General features: G+C 41.2%; 1 pseudogene; it reads left to right on the top strand.

The window, feature by feature from the left end:
• LOC121843321 overlaps nt 1-13,739 on the top strand; it is a 28,110-nt pseudogene extending 14,371 nt beyond the window's left edge.
• The last annotated feature ends 349 nt before the right edge of the window (nt 13,740-14,088 follow it).

Below are 14,088 nucleotides of genomic sequence, written 5' to 3'. Positions count from 1 at the left end.
ATAAGGTTAGAGGCAGAGAATCCCAGTGGAAAGAGGGGAATCGGCCAGGCAGAGACAGCGAGGGCGGTTCGTTGCTCTAGAGCCTTTCCCTTCACCTTCCCATTCCTGGGCCAGACTACACTCAATCATATGACCCACTGAAGAGATGAGTCTTCAGTAAAGACTTAAAGGTTGAGACCGAGTTTGTGTCTCTTACATGGGTAGGCAGACCGTTCCGTAAAAATGGAGCTCTATAGGAGAAGGCCCTGCCTCCAGCTGTTTGCTTAGAAATTCTAGGGACAATTAGGAGGCCTGCGTCTTGTGACCGTAGCGTACGTGTAGGTATGTACGGCAGGACCAAATCAGAGAGATAGGTAGGAGCAAGCCCATGTAATGCTTTGTAGGTTAGCAGTAAAACCTTGAAATCAGCCCTTGCCTTGACAGGAAGCTAGTGTAGGGAGGCTAGCACTGGAGTAATATGATCAAATTTTTGGGTTCTAGTCAGGATTCTAGCAGACGTATTTAGCACTAACTGAAGTTTATTTAGTGCTTTATCCGGGTAGCCGGAAAGTAGAGCATTGCAGTAGTCTAACCTAGAAGTGACAAAAGCATGGATTAATTTTTCTGCATCATTATTGGACAGAAAGTTTCTGATTTTTGCAATGTTACGTAGATGGAAAAAAGCTGTCCTTGAAATGGTCTTGATATGTTCTTCAAAAGAGAGATCAGGGTCCAGAGTAACGCCGAGGTCCTTCACAGTTTTGTTTGAGACGACTGTACAACCATTAAGATTAATTGTCAGATTCAACAGAAGATCTCTTTGTTTCTTGGGACCTAGAACAAGCATCTCTGTTTTGTCTGAGTTTAAAAGTAGAAAGTTTGCAGCCATCCACTTCCTTTTGTATGAAACACATATTTCTTGCGAGGGCAATTTTGGGGCTTCACCATGTTTCATTGAAATGTACAGCTGTGTGTCATCCGCATAGCAGTGAAAGTTAACATTATGTTTTCGAATGACATCCCCAAGAGGTAAAATATATAGTGAAAACAATAGTGATCCTAAAACGGAACCTTGAGGAACACCAAAATTTACAGTTGATTTGTCAGAGGACAAACCATTCACAGAGACAAACTGATATCTTTCTGACAGATAAGATCTAAACCAGGCCAGAACTTGTCCGTGTAGACCAATTTGGGTTTCCAATCTCTCCTAAAGAATGTGGTGATCGATGGTATCAAAAGCAGCACTAAGGTCTAGGAGCACGAGGACAGATGCAGAGCCTCGGTCTGATGCCATTAAAAGGTCATTTACCACCTTCACAAGTGCAGTCTCAGTGCTATAATGGGGTCTAAAACCAGACTGAAGCATTTCGTATACATTGTTAGTCTTCAGGAAGGCAGTGAGTTGCTGCGCAACAGCCTTTTCTAAACATTTTGAGAGGAATGGAAGATTCGATATAGGCCGATAGTTTTTTATATTTTCTGGGTCAAGGTTTGGCTTTTTCAAGAGAGGCTTTATTAAAATCAAATCAAATCAAATCAAATCAAATTTTATTTGTCACATACACATGGTTAGCAGATGTTAATGCGAGTGTAGCGAAATGCTTGTGCTTCTAGTTCCGACAATGCAGTAATAACGAGCAAGTAATCTAACTAACAATTCCAAAAAAAAAAATACTGTCTTATACACAGTGTAAGGGGATAAAGAATATGTACATAAGGATATATGAATGAGTGATGGTACAGAGCAGCATAGGCAAGATACAGTAGATGATATCGAGTACAGTATATACATATGAGATAAGTATGTAAACCAAGTGGCATAGTTAAAGTGGCTAGTGATACATGTATTACATAAGGATGCAGTCGATGATATAGAGTACAGTATCAACGTATGCATATGAGATGAACAATGTAGGGTAAGTAACATTATATAAGGTAGCATTGTTTAAAGTGGCTAGTGATATATTTACATAATTTCCCATCAATTCCCATGATTAAAGTGGCTGGAGTAGAGTCAGTGTCATTGACAGTGTGTTGGCAGTAGCCACTCAATGTTAGTGGTGGCTGTTTAACAGTCTGATGGCCTTGAGATAGAAGCTGTTTTTCAGTCTCTCGGTCCCAGCTTTGATGCACCTGTACTGACCTCGCCTTCTGGATGACAGCGGGGTGAACAGGCAGTGGCTCGGGTGGTTGATGTCCTTGATGATCTTTATGGCCTTCCTGTAGCATCGGGTGGTGTAGGTGTCCTGGAGGGCAGGTAGTTTGCCCCCGGTGATGCGTTGTGCAGACCTCACTACCCTCTGGAGAGCCTTACGGTTGAGGGCGGTGCAGTTGCCATACCAGGCGGTGATACAGCCCGCCAGGATGCTCTCGATTGTGCATCTGTAGAAGTTTGTGAGTGCTTTTGGTGACAAGCCGAATTTCTTCAGCCTCCTGAGGTTGAAGAGGCGCTGCTGCGCCTTCCTCACGATGCTGTCTGTGTGAGTGGACCAATTCAGTTTGTCTGTGATGTGTATGCCGAGGAACTTAAAACTTGCTACCCTCTCCACTACTGTTCCATCGATGTGGATGGGGGTGTTCCCTCTGCTGTTTCCTGAAGTCCACAATCATCTCCTTAGTTTTGTTGACGTTGAGTGTGAGGTTATTTTCCTGACACCACACTCCGAGGGCCCTCACCTCCTCCCTGTAGGCCGTCTCGTCGTTGTTGGTAATCAAGCCTACCACTGTTGTGTCGTCCGCAAACTTGATGATTGAGTTGGAGGCGTGCATGGCCACGCAGTCGTGGGTGAACAGGGAGTACAGGAGGGGGCTCAGAACGCACCCTTGTGGGGCCCCAGTGTTGAGGATCAGCGGGGAGGAGATGTTGTTGCCTACCCTCACCACCTGGGGGCGGCCCGTCAGGAAGTCCAGTACCCAGTTGCACAGGGCGGGGTCGAGACCCAGGGTCTCGAGCTTGATGACGAGCTTGGAGGGTACTATGGTGTTGAATGCCGAGCTGTAGTCGATGAACAGCATTCTCACATAGGTATTCCTCTTGTCCAGATGGGTTAGGGCAGTGTGCAGTGTGGTTGAGATTGCATCGTCTGTGGACCTATTTGGGCGGTAAGCAAATTGGAGTGGGTCAAGGGTGTCAGGTAGGGTGGAGGTGATATGGTCCTTGACTAGTCTCTCAAAGCACTTCATGATGACGGATGTGAGTGCTACGGGGGCGGTAGTCGTTTAGCTCAGTTACCTTAGCTTTCTTGGGAACAGGAACAATGGTGGCCCTCTTGAAGCATGTGGGAACAGCAGACTGGTATAGGGATTGATTGAATATGTCCGTAAACACACCGGCCAGCTGGTCTGCGCATGCTCTGAGGGCGCGGCTGGGGATGCCGTCTGGGCCTGCAGCCTTGCGAGGGTTAACACGTTTAAATGTCTTACTCACTTCGGCTGCAGTGAAGGAGAGACCGCATGTTTCCGTTGCAGGCCGTGTCAGTGGCACTGTATTGTCCTCAAAGCGGGCAAAAAAGTTATTTAGTCTGCCTGGGAGCAAGACATCCTGGTCCGTGACTGGGCTGGGTTTCTTCCTGTAGTCCGTGATTGACTGTAGACCCTGCCACATACCTCTTGTGTCTGAGCCGTTGAATTGAGATTCTACTTTGTCTCTGTACTGGCGCTTAGCTTGTTTGATAGCCTTGCGGAGGGAATAGCTGCACTGTTTGTATTCAGCCATGTTACCAGACACCTTGCCCTGATTAAAAGCAGTGGTTCGTGCCTTCAGTTTCACACGAATGCTGCCATCAATCCACGGTTTCTGGTTAGGGAATGTTTTAATCGTTGCTATGGGAACGACATCTTCAACGCACGTTCTAATGAACTCGCACACCGTATCAGCGTATTCGTCAATGTTGTTGTCTGACGCAATACTGAAACATCTCCCAGTCCACGTGATGGAAGCAGTCTTGGAGTGTGGAGTCAGCTTGGTCGGACCAGCGTTGGACAGACCTCAGCGTGGGAGCTTCTTGTTTTAGTTTCTGTCTGTAGGCAGGGATCAACAAAATGGAGTCGTGGTCAGCTTTTCCGAAAGGGGGCGGGGCAGGGCCTTATATGCGTCGCGGAAGTTAGAGTAACAATGATCCAGGGTCTTTCCACCCCTGGTTGCGCAATCGATATGCTGATAAAATTTAGGGAGTCTTGTTTTCAGATTAGCCTTGTTATTACTGCCACTTTTAGTGAGTTTGGTACACATCCGGTGGATAGAGAGCCGTTCATTATGTTCAACATAGGAGGGCCAAGCACAGGAAGCAGCTCTTTCAGTAGTTTAGTTGGAATAGGGTCCAGTATGCAGCTTGAAGGTTTAGAGGCCATGATTATTTTCATCATTGTGTCAAGAGATATAGTCCTAAAACACTTGAGTGTCTCTCTTGATCCTAGGTCCTGGCAGAGTTGTGCAGACTCAGGACAACTGAGCTTTGAAGGAAATTTCGGATTGTTCTTATTTTCGTCAATTAAGTTAGAAAAATAGGATGATCGAGCAGCAGTAAGGGCTCTTCGGTACTGTCTTTCCAAGATAGTCGGAAGACTTCCAGTTTGGTGTGGCGCCATTTACGTTCCAATTTTCTGGAAGCTTGCTTCAGAGCTCGGGTATTTTCTGTGTACCAGGGAGCTAGTTTCTTATGAGAAATGTTTTTAGTTTATAGGGATGCAACTGCATCTAGGGTATTGCTTCTATCAGTCTTTTGACTGATATTGCTTTTTAAACTGGTCTGGTCAGTCTACTCAAATATTTGTACTTGTTTCTATCCTCAGGTGATGATTTGATCATTTGTCATTTTTAATGATGATACATAAATTTACGAATAGATATGGAAGGTTCCATATGTTGAAAAAATATACTGCCACTATTTTCACCACCAAAGAACAGCAGTGTGATTTTAAAATGATTTGACTGTTTGCAGGCTGTCAGGCTGTCTGGTCACAGAGGAAGGCTGTGCTTCTCTGGTCTCAGCTCTGAGGTCAAACCCCTCACACCTGAGAGAGCTGGATCTGAGTAACAACGACCTGAAGGATTCAGGAGTGAAGCTGCTCTCTGCTGGACTGGGGAATCCCCACTGTAAACTGGAGACTCTGAGGTCAGTATTCCTGTAGTTGGTCAACAAGTGATAACTGTTCACCAGATCCACATGTGTTTACCAGACACACATAGTCCACACCATATGTGTTTGGACAGTGAAGCTTACAGTTTTAAATGTGGTGCTATGCTCCAGCATTTTGGATTTGAGATATAATATAATATTTCATATTAGGATTAGAGATACAATGTTACATATTAGGGGACAGTATAAAATGTCACCTTTTATTTGAAGGTATTTTCATAGATATATATTTTACTGTTTAGAAATGAAAGCACTTTATGTATCTAGTTCTCCCATTTCAAAAAGTCATCATGTATTGGATAAATGATTTAATTCATAAGTTTAGTATTTGGTCCCATATTCCATGCCTGCAGTGATTACATCAAGCTTGTGATTCTACTAACTTGTTGAATGTATTTACAGTTTGTCTTGGTTGTGTCTTAGATTATGTTTTTCCTAATAGAAACTGAATGGTGAATAATGTCCTGTCATTTTGGAGTCATTTCACTTGTATTGTCAGTGAGAATAGAAGATGTTTCTGAACACTTCTACATTCATGTGGATGCTACTATGATGATGAATAATCATGATGAATTGTGAATGATGACGAATGAGAAAGTTACAAAGGCACAAAGATCATACCCCCTCTGTTATTGGTAATGGTGAGAGGTTAGCGTGTTTTGTTGTATCCTCTGTTATTGGTAATGGTGAGAGGTTAGCATGTTTTGTTGTAGCCTCTGTTATTGGTAATGGTGAGAGATTAGCATGTTTTGTTGTAGCCTCTGTTATTGGTAATGGTGAGAGGTTAGCATGTTTTGTTGTAGCCTCTGTTATTGGTAATGGTGAGAGGTTAGCACGTTTTGTTGTTGCCTCTATTATTGGTAATGGTGAGAGGTTAGCATGTTTTGTTGTAGCCTCTGTTATTGGTAATGGTGGGAGGTTAGCATGTTTTGTTGTATCCTCTGTAACTTTCTCACTCATTATTATTCAAGATTCAGTCATGATTTTTCTTAATTAAGGCATCATCAGGATTAATTTATTATTGTTTAGAAACATGTTATCTACTCTGTTAGACAGAAAATTACTCCACTCATCATCCACCATTTTATTTTTGCTAAAAACACAACCAAAACAAACTGCAAATGCAACCAACGAGTTTACGACCAAATACTAAACTTTTGACTACTTTAATACTCTATAATTAAATTGGTCAGACTACTTATGTCTTCTTCTATGGAGGAGACTGGAAACATAAAGTGTTTTAATTTCTAAATGGTGAAACAGATATGTATTAAAATATCCTCAAATAAACGGTGACATTATAAACTGTCACCTCTTATGAAACATTTGATCTCAAATCCAAAATGTTGGAGTATAGAGTCAAATTTAAATGGTCAGCTTCACTGTCAAAATAGATATGTTTTGGACTGTATGCTCAATACAATCTAAATCTGATACTTCACTGTCAAAATAGATGTGGTGTGGACTGTATACTCAATACAATCTAAATCTGATACCTCACTGTCTAAATAGATATGGTGTGGACTGTATACTCAATACAATCTAAATCTGATACCTCACTGTCTAAATAGATGTGGTGTGGACTGTATACTCAATACAATCTAAATCTGATACCTCACTGTCTAAATAGATATGGTGTGGACTGTATACTCAATACAATCTAAATCTGATACCTCACTGTCTAAATAGATGTGGTGTGGACTGTATACTCAATACAATCTAAATCTGATACCTCACTGTCTAAATAGATATGGTGTGGACTGTATACTCAATACAATCTAAATCTGATACCTCACTGTCTAAATAGATATGGTGTGGACTGTATACTCAATACAATCTAAATCTGATACCTCACTGTCTAAATAGATGTGGTGTGGACTGTATACTCAATACAATCTAAATCTGATACCTCACTGTCTAAATAGATATGGTGTGGACTGTATACTCAATACAATCTAAATCTGATACCTCACTGTCTGTCTTTCTAATCAAGTCAAATTTATTTATGTTGCCCTTCGTACATCAGCTGATATCTCAAAGTGCTGTACAGAAACCCAGCCTAAAACCCCAATCTAGAGAGGAACCAGGCTATGTGGGGTGGCCAGTCCTCTTCTGGCTGTGTCGGGTGGAGATTATAACAAAACATGGCCAAGATGTTCGAATGTTCATAAATTACCAGCATGGTCCAATAATAATAAGGCAGAACAGTTGAAACTGGAGCAGCAGCACGGCCAGGTGGACTGGGGACAGCAAGGAGTCATCATGTCAGGTAGTCCTGAGGCATGGTCGTAGGGCTCAGGTCCTCCGGGAGAGAGAAAGAAAGAGAGAAAGAGAGAATTAGAGAGAGCACACTTAAATTCACACAGGACACCGAATAGGACAGGAGAATTACTCCAGATATAACAAACTGACCCTAGCCCCCGACACATAAACTACTGCAGCATAAATACTGGAGGCTGAGACAGGAGGGGTCAGGAGACACTGTGGCCCCATCCGAGGACAACCCCGGACAGGGCCAAACCGGAAGGATATAACCCCACCCACTTTGCCAAAGCACAGCCCCCACACCACTAGAGGATATCTTCAACCACCAACTTACCATCCTGAGACAAGGCTGAGTATAGCCCACATAGATCTCTGCCACGGCACAACCCAAGGGGGCGCCAACCCAGACAGGAAGATCACATTAGTGACTCAACCCACTCAGGTGACGCACCCCTCCTAGGGACGGTATGAAAGAGCCCCAGTAAGCCAGTGACTCAGCCCCTGTAATAAGGTTAGAGGCAGAGAATCCCAGTGGAAAGAGGGGAATCGGCCAGGCAGAGACAGCAAGGGCGGTTCGTTGCTCCAGAGCCTTTCCGTTCACCTTCCCACTCCTGGGCCAGACTACACTCAATCATATGACCCACTGAAGAGATGAGTCTTCAGTAAAGACTTAAAGGTTGAGACCGAGTTTGTGTCTCTTACATGGGTAGGCAGACCATTCCATAAAAATGGGGCACTATAGGAGAAGGCCCTGCCTCCAGCTGTTTGCTTAGAAATTCTAGGGACAATTAGGAGGCCTGCGTCTTGTGACCGTAGCGTACGTGTAGGTATGTACGGCAGGACCAAATCAGAGAGATAGGTAGGAGCAATCCCATGTAATGCTTTGTAGGTTAGCAGTAAAACCTTGAAATCAGCCCTTGCCTTGACAGGAAACCAGTGTAAGTAGGCTAGCACTGGAGTAATATGATCAATTTTTGGGGTTCTAGTCAGGATTCAAGCAGCCTCATTTAGCACTAACTGAAGTTTATTTAGTGCTTTATCCGGGTAGCCGGAAAGTAGAGCATTGCAGTAGTCTAACCTAGAAGTGACAAAAGCATGGATACATTTTTCTGCATCATTTTTGGACAGAAAGTTTCTGAATTTTGCAATGTTACGGAGATGGAAAAAAGCTGTCCTTGAAATGGTCTTGATATGTTCTTCAAAAGAGAGATCAGGGTCCAGAGTAACGCCGAGGTCCTTCACAGTTTTGTTTGAGACGACTGTACAACCATTAAGATTAATTGTCAGATTCAACAGAAGATCTCTTTGTTTCTTGGGACTTAGAACAAGCATCTCTGTTTTGTCTGAGTTTAAAAGTAGAAAGTTTGCAGCCATCCACTTCCTTATGTCTGAAACACATGCTTCTACCGAGGGCAATTTTGGGGCTTCACCATGTTTCATTGAAATGTACAGCTGTGTATCGTCCGCATAGCAGTGAAAATTAACATTATGTTTCCAAATGACATAACCAAGAGGTCAAATATATAGTGAAAACAATAGTGGTCCTAAAACTCAACCTTGAGGAACACCGAAACTTACAATTGATTTGTTGAAAAACAAACCATCCACAGAGACAAACTGATATCTTCCTGACAGATAAGATCTAAAACAGGCCAGAACTTGTCCGTGTAGACCAATTAGGGTTTCCAATCTCTCCAAAAGAATGTGGTGATCGATGGTGTCAAAAGCAGCACTAAGGTCTAGGAGCACGAGGACAGATGCAAAGCCTCGGTCTGATGCCATTAACTTCTCATGTGTCGAGCAATCCCGTATCCGGGAGCGTAATCATAGCCTCAAGCTCATTACCATAACGCAACGTTAACTATTCATGAAAATCGCAAATGAAATGAAAGAAATATATTCACTCACAAGCTTAGCCTTTTGTTAACAACACTGTCATCTCAGATTTTCAAAATATGCTTTTCAACCATAGCTACATAAGCATTTGTGTAAGAGTATTAATAGCTAGCATAGCATTAAGCCTAGCATTCAGCAGGCAATATTTTCACAAAAACAAGAAAAGCATTCAAATAAAATCATTTACCTTTGAAGAACTTCGGATGTTTTCAATGAGGAGACTCTCAGTTAGATAGCAAATGCTCAGTTTTTCCAAAAATATTATTTGTGTAGGAGAAATCACAAAAAAACGAAAATCAGTCATTACAACGCCAAACTTTTTTCCAAATTAACTCCATAATATCGACAGAAACATGGCAAACGTTGTTTAGAATCAATCCTCAAGGTGTTTTTCACATATCTATTCGATGGTAAATCATTCGTGGCAGTTGGGTTTCTCCTCAGTAGCAAACGGAAAAGTACTGCAGCTGGAGATTACGCAATAATTGCGACGGAGGACATCAAGCGACCACCTGGTAAATGTGGTGTCTTATGGTCAATCTTCCAATGATATGCCTACAAATACATCACAATGCTGCAGACACCTTGGGGAAACGACAGAAATTGTCATTCGTGAGCCATTCACAGCCATATAAGGAGTCATTGGAACACAGCGCCTTCAAAATCTAGGGCACTTCCTGTTTGAAGTTTCATCTTGGTTTCACCTGTAGCATCAGTTCTGTGGCACTCACAGACAATATCTTTACAGTTTTGGAAACGTCAGAGTGTTTTCTTTCCAAAGCTGTCAATTATATGCATAGTCGAGCATCTTTTCGTGACAAAATATCTTGTTTAAAATGGGAACGTTTTTCATCCAAAAATTAAAATAGCGCCCCCTATATCCAAGAAGTTAAAATGTCATTTACCACCTTCACAAGTGCAGTCTCAGTGCTATGATGGGGTCTAAAACCAGACTGAAGCCTTTCGTATACATTGTTTGTCTTCAGGAAGGCAGTGAGTTGCTGCGCAACAGCCTTTTCAAAAGTTTTTGAGAGGAATGGAAGATTCGATATAGGCCGATAGTTTTTATATTTTCTGGGTCAAGATTTGGCTTTTTCAAGAGAGGCTTTATTACTGCCACTTTTAGTGAGTTTGGTACACATCCGGTGGATAGAGAGCCGTTTATTATGTTCAACATAGGAGGGCCAAGCACAGGAAGCAGCTCTTTCAGTAGTTTAGTTGGAATAGGGTCCAGTATGCAGCTTGAAGGTTTCGAGGCCATGATTACTTTCATCATTGTGTCAAGAGATATAGTACTAAAACACTTGAGCATCTCTCTTGATCCTAGGTCCTGGCAGAGTTGTGCAGACTCAGGACAACTGAGCTTTGAAGGAATACGCAGATTTAAAGAGGAGTCCGTAATTTGCTTTCTAATAATCATGATATTTTCCTCAAAGAAGTTCATGAATTTATCACTGCTGAAGTGAAAGTCATCCTCTCTTGGGGAATGCTGCTTTTTAGTTAGCTTTGCGACAGTATCAAAAAGGAATTTCAGATTGTTCTTATTTTCCTCAATTAAGTTAGAAAAATAGGATGATCGAGCAGCAGTAAGGGCTCTTCGGTACTGCACGGTACCGTCTTTCCAAGCTAGTTGGAAGACTTCCAGTTTGGTGTGGCGCCATTTCCGTTCCAATTTTCTGGAAGCTTGCTTCAGAGCTCGGGTATTTTCTGTGTACCAGGGAGCTAGTTTCTTATGAGAAATGTTTTTAGTTTTTAGGGTGCAACTGCATCTAGGGTATTGCGTCTGTCAGTGTTTTGACTAATACTGCTTTTTAAAATGGTCTGGTCAGTCTACTCAAATATTTGTACTTGTTTCTATCCTCAGGTGATGATTTGATCATTTGTCATTTTTAATGATGATACATAAATTTACAAATAGATATGGAAGGTTCCATATGTTGAAAAAATATACTGCCACTATTTTCACCACCAAAGAATAGCAGTGTGATTTTAAAATGATTTGACTCTTTGCAGGCTGTCAGGCTGTCTAGTCACAGAGGAAGGCTGTGCTTCTCTGGTCTCAGCTCTGAGGTCAAACCCCTCACACCTGAGAGAGCTGGATCTGAGTAACAATTCAGGACTGAAGGATTCAGGAGTGAAGCTGATTCAGGAGTGAAGCTGCTATCTGCTGGACTGGGGAATCCCCACTGTAAACTGGAGACTCTGAGGTCAGTATTCCTGAAGTTGGTCAACAAGTGATAACTGTTCTTCAGATCCACATGTGTTTACCAGACACACATAGTCCACACCATATGTGTTTGGACAGTGAAGCTTACAGTTTTAAATGTGGTGCTTTGCTCCAGCATTTTGGATTTGAGATAGAATGTTTCATATTAAGTAACAGTGCAGAATGTCACCTTTTATTTAAAGGTATTTTCATACATATATATTCTACAGTTTATAAATGAAAACACTTGATGTATCTAGTTCATTTTGAAAAAGTCCTAATATTTTGGATAAATTATTTTTGTCATAAGTTTAGTATTTGGTCCCATATTCCAAGCCTGCAGTGATTACATCAAGCTTGTGACTCTATAAACTTGTTGAAATAATTTGCAGTTTGTCTTGGTTGTGTTTTAGATGATGTTTTTCCTAATAGAAACTGAATGGTGAATAATGTCCTGTCATTTTGGAGTCACTTCACTTGTATTGTCAGTAAGAATAGAAGATGTTTCTGAACACTTCTACATTCATGTGGATGCTACCATGATTATGAATAATAATGAATGAATAGAGGATGATGATGAATGAGAAAGTTACAGAGGTACAAACATCATACCCCCTCTGTTATTGGTAATGGTCAGAGGTTAGTATGTTTTGTTGTAGTCTCTGTTATTGGTAATGGTGAGAGGTTAGTATGTTTTGTTGTAGCCTCTGTTATTGGTAATGGTGAGAGGTTAGCATGTTTTGTTGTAGCCTCTGTTATTGGTAATGGTGAGAGGTTAGCATGTTTTGTTGTAGCCTCTGTTATTGGTAATGGTGAGAGGTTAGCATGTTTTGTTGTAGTCTCTGTTATTGGTAATGGTGAGAGGTTAGCATGTTTTGTTGTAGCCTCTGTTATTGGTAATGGTGAGAGGTTAGTATGTTGTTGTATCCTCTGTTATTGGTAATGGTGAGAGGTTAGCATGTTTTGTTGTAGCCTCTGTTATTGGTAATGGTGAGAGGTTAGCATGTTTTGTTGTATCCTCTGTTATTGGTAATGGTGAGAGGTTAGCATGTTTTGTTGTAGCCTCTGTTATTGGTAATGGTGAGAGGTTAGTATGTTTTGTTGTATCCTCTGTTATTGGTAATGGTGAGAGGTTAGCATGTTTTGTTGTATCCTCTGTTATTGGTAATGGTGAGAGGTTAGTATGTTTTGTTGTATCCTCTGTTATTGGTAATGGTGAGAGGTTAGTATGTTTTGTTGTAGCCTCTGTTACTTTCACATTCATTATTATTCATGATTCATTCATGATTTTTCTTAGTCATCACATCATCAGCATTAATTTATTATTGTTTAGAAACATGTTATCTACTCACTTATAAAGAAAATTACTCCAGTCATCATCCACCATTCTGTTAATTCTGAGCAAAACATAACTCAAAACACAACCAAAACAAACTGCAAATGCAACCAACAAGTTTGAGTCACATGCTTGATGTTGGCGTTGCGTTCAAGGAATATCAGACCAAATACTAAACTTTTGACTAATTTAATACACTATAAGTGAATTGGTCAGAATAGTTCTGACTTCTTCAAATGGGGAGACTTGAAACATAAAGTGTTTTAATTTTTAGTCTTGAAACAGATATGTATTAAAATATCCTCAAATTAAAGGTGACATTATATACTGTCACCTCATATAAAACATTTGATCTCAAATCCAAAATGTTGGAGAATAGAGCCACATTTAAAATGTTAGCTTCACTGTCTAAATAGATATGGTGTGGACTGTATACTCAATACAATCTAAATCTGATACCTCACTGTCTGTCTTTTGACTGATACTGATTTTTAAACTGGTCTGGTCAGTCTACTATAATATTTGTTAATATGCATCTTTCTATCTACAAGCAATACTTGGATAATGTGTCAATTCTAGTGCTTCTCTGGTCTCAGCTCTGAGGTCAAACCCAACACATTATTTGTGCACAGGTTAACAGTGTAAGCAGGGAAAGCTAAGCGTAACATTTTAATACAACCTGTCTGTCATTGTATTTCTTCTGTGTTTCAGACTCACTGGCTGTAAACTCAGAAACACATCCTGTAAAGTGTTGGCCTCAGTTCTCAGTTCAAACCCCTCACACCTGAGAGAGCTGGATCTGAGTAACAATGACCTGAAGGATTCAGGAGTGAAGCTGCTCTCTGCTGGACTGGGGAATCCCCACTGTAAACTGGAGACTCTGAGGTCAGTATTCCTGTAGTTGGTCAACAAGTGATAACTGTTCACCAGATCCACATGTGTTTACCAGACACACATAGTCCACACCATATGTGCATACCTGTGTTACTGTTTAAATATGAATAGTGAATAACGACAAATAACAAAGATATAGAGGCACAAAGATCAGAATAAATGCTAAACTCCTCTGTTATTGGTAATGGTGAGAGGTTAGCATGTTTAGTTGTAGCCTCTGTTATTGGTAATGGTGAGAGGTTAGCATGTTTTGTTGTAGCCTCTGTTATTGGTAATGGTGAGAGGTTAGCATGTTTTGTTGTAGCCTCTGTTATTGGTAATGGTGAGAGGTTAGTATGTTTTGTTGTAGCCTCTGTTATTGGTAATGGTGA

Source organism: Oncorhynchus tshawytscha, unplaced genomic scaffold, assembly GCF_018296145.1.
Source record: "Oncorhynchus tshawytscha isolate Ot180627B unplaced genomic scaffold, Otsh_v2.0 Un_contig_1720_pilon_pilon, whole genome shotgun sequence".
Lineage (NCBI taxonomy): Eukaryota > Metazoa > Chordata > Actinopteri > Salmoniformes > Salmonidae > Oncorhynchus > Oncorhynchus tshawytscha.
This window is presented reverse-complemented; position numbering and strand designations above follow the sequence as displayed.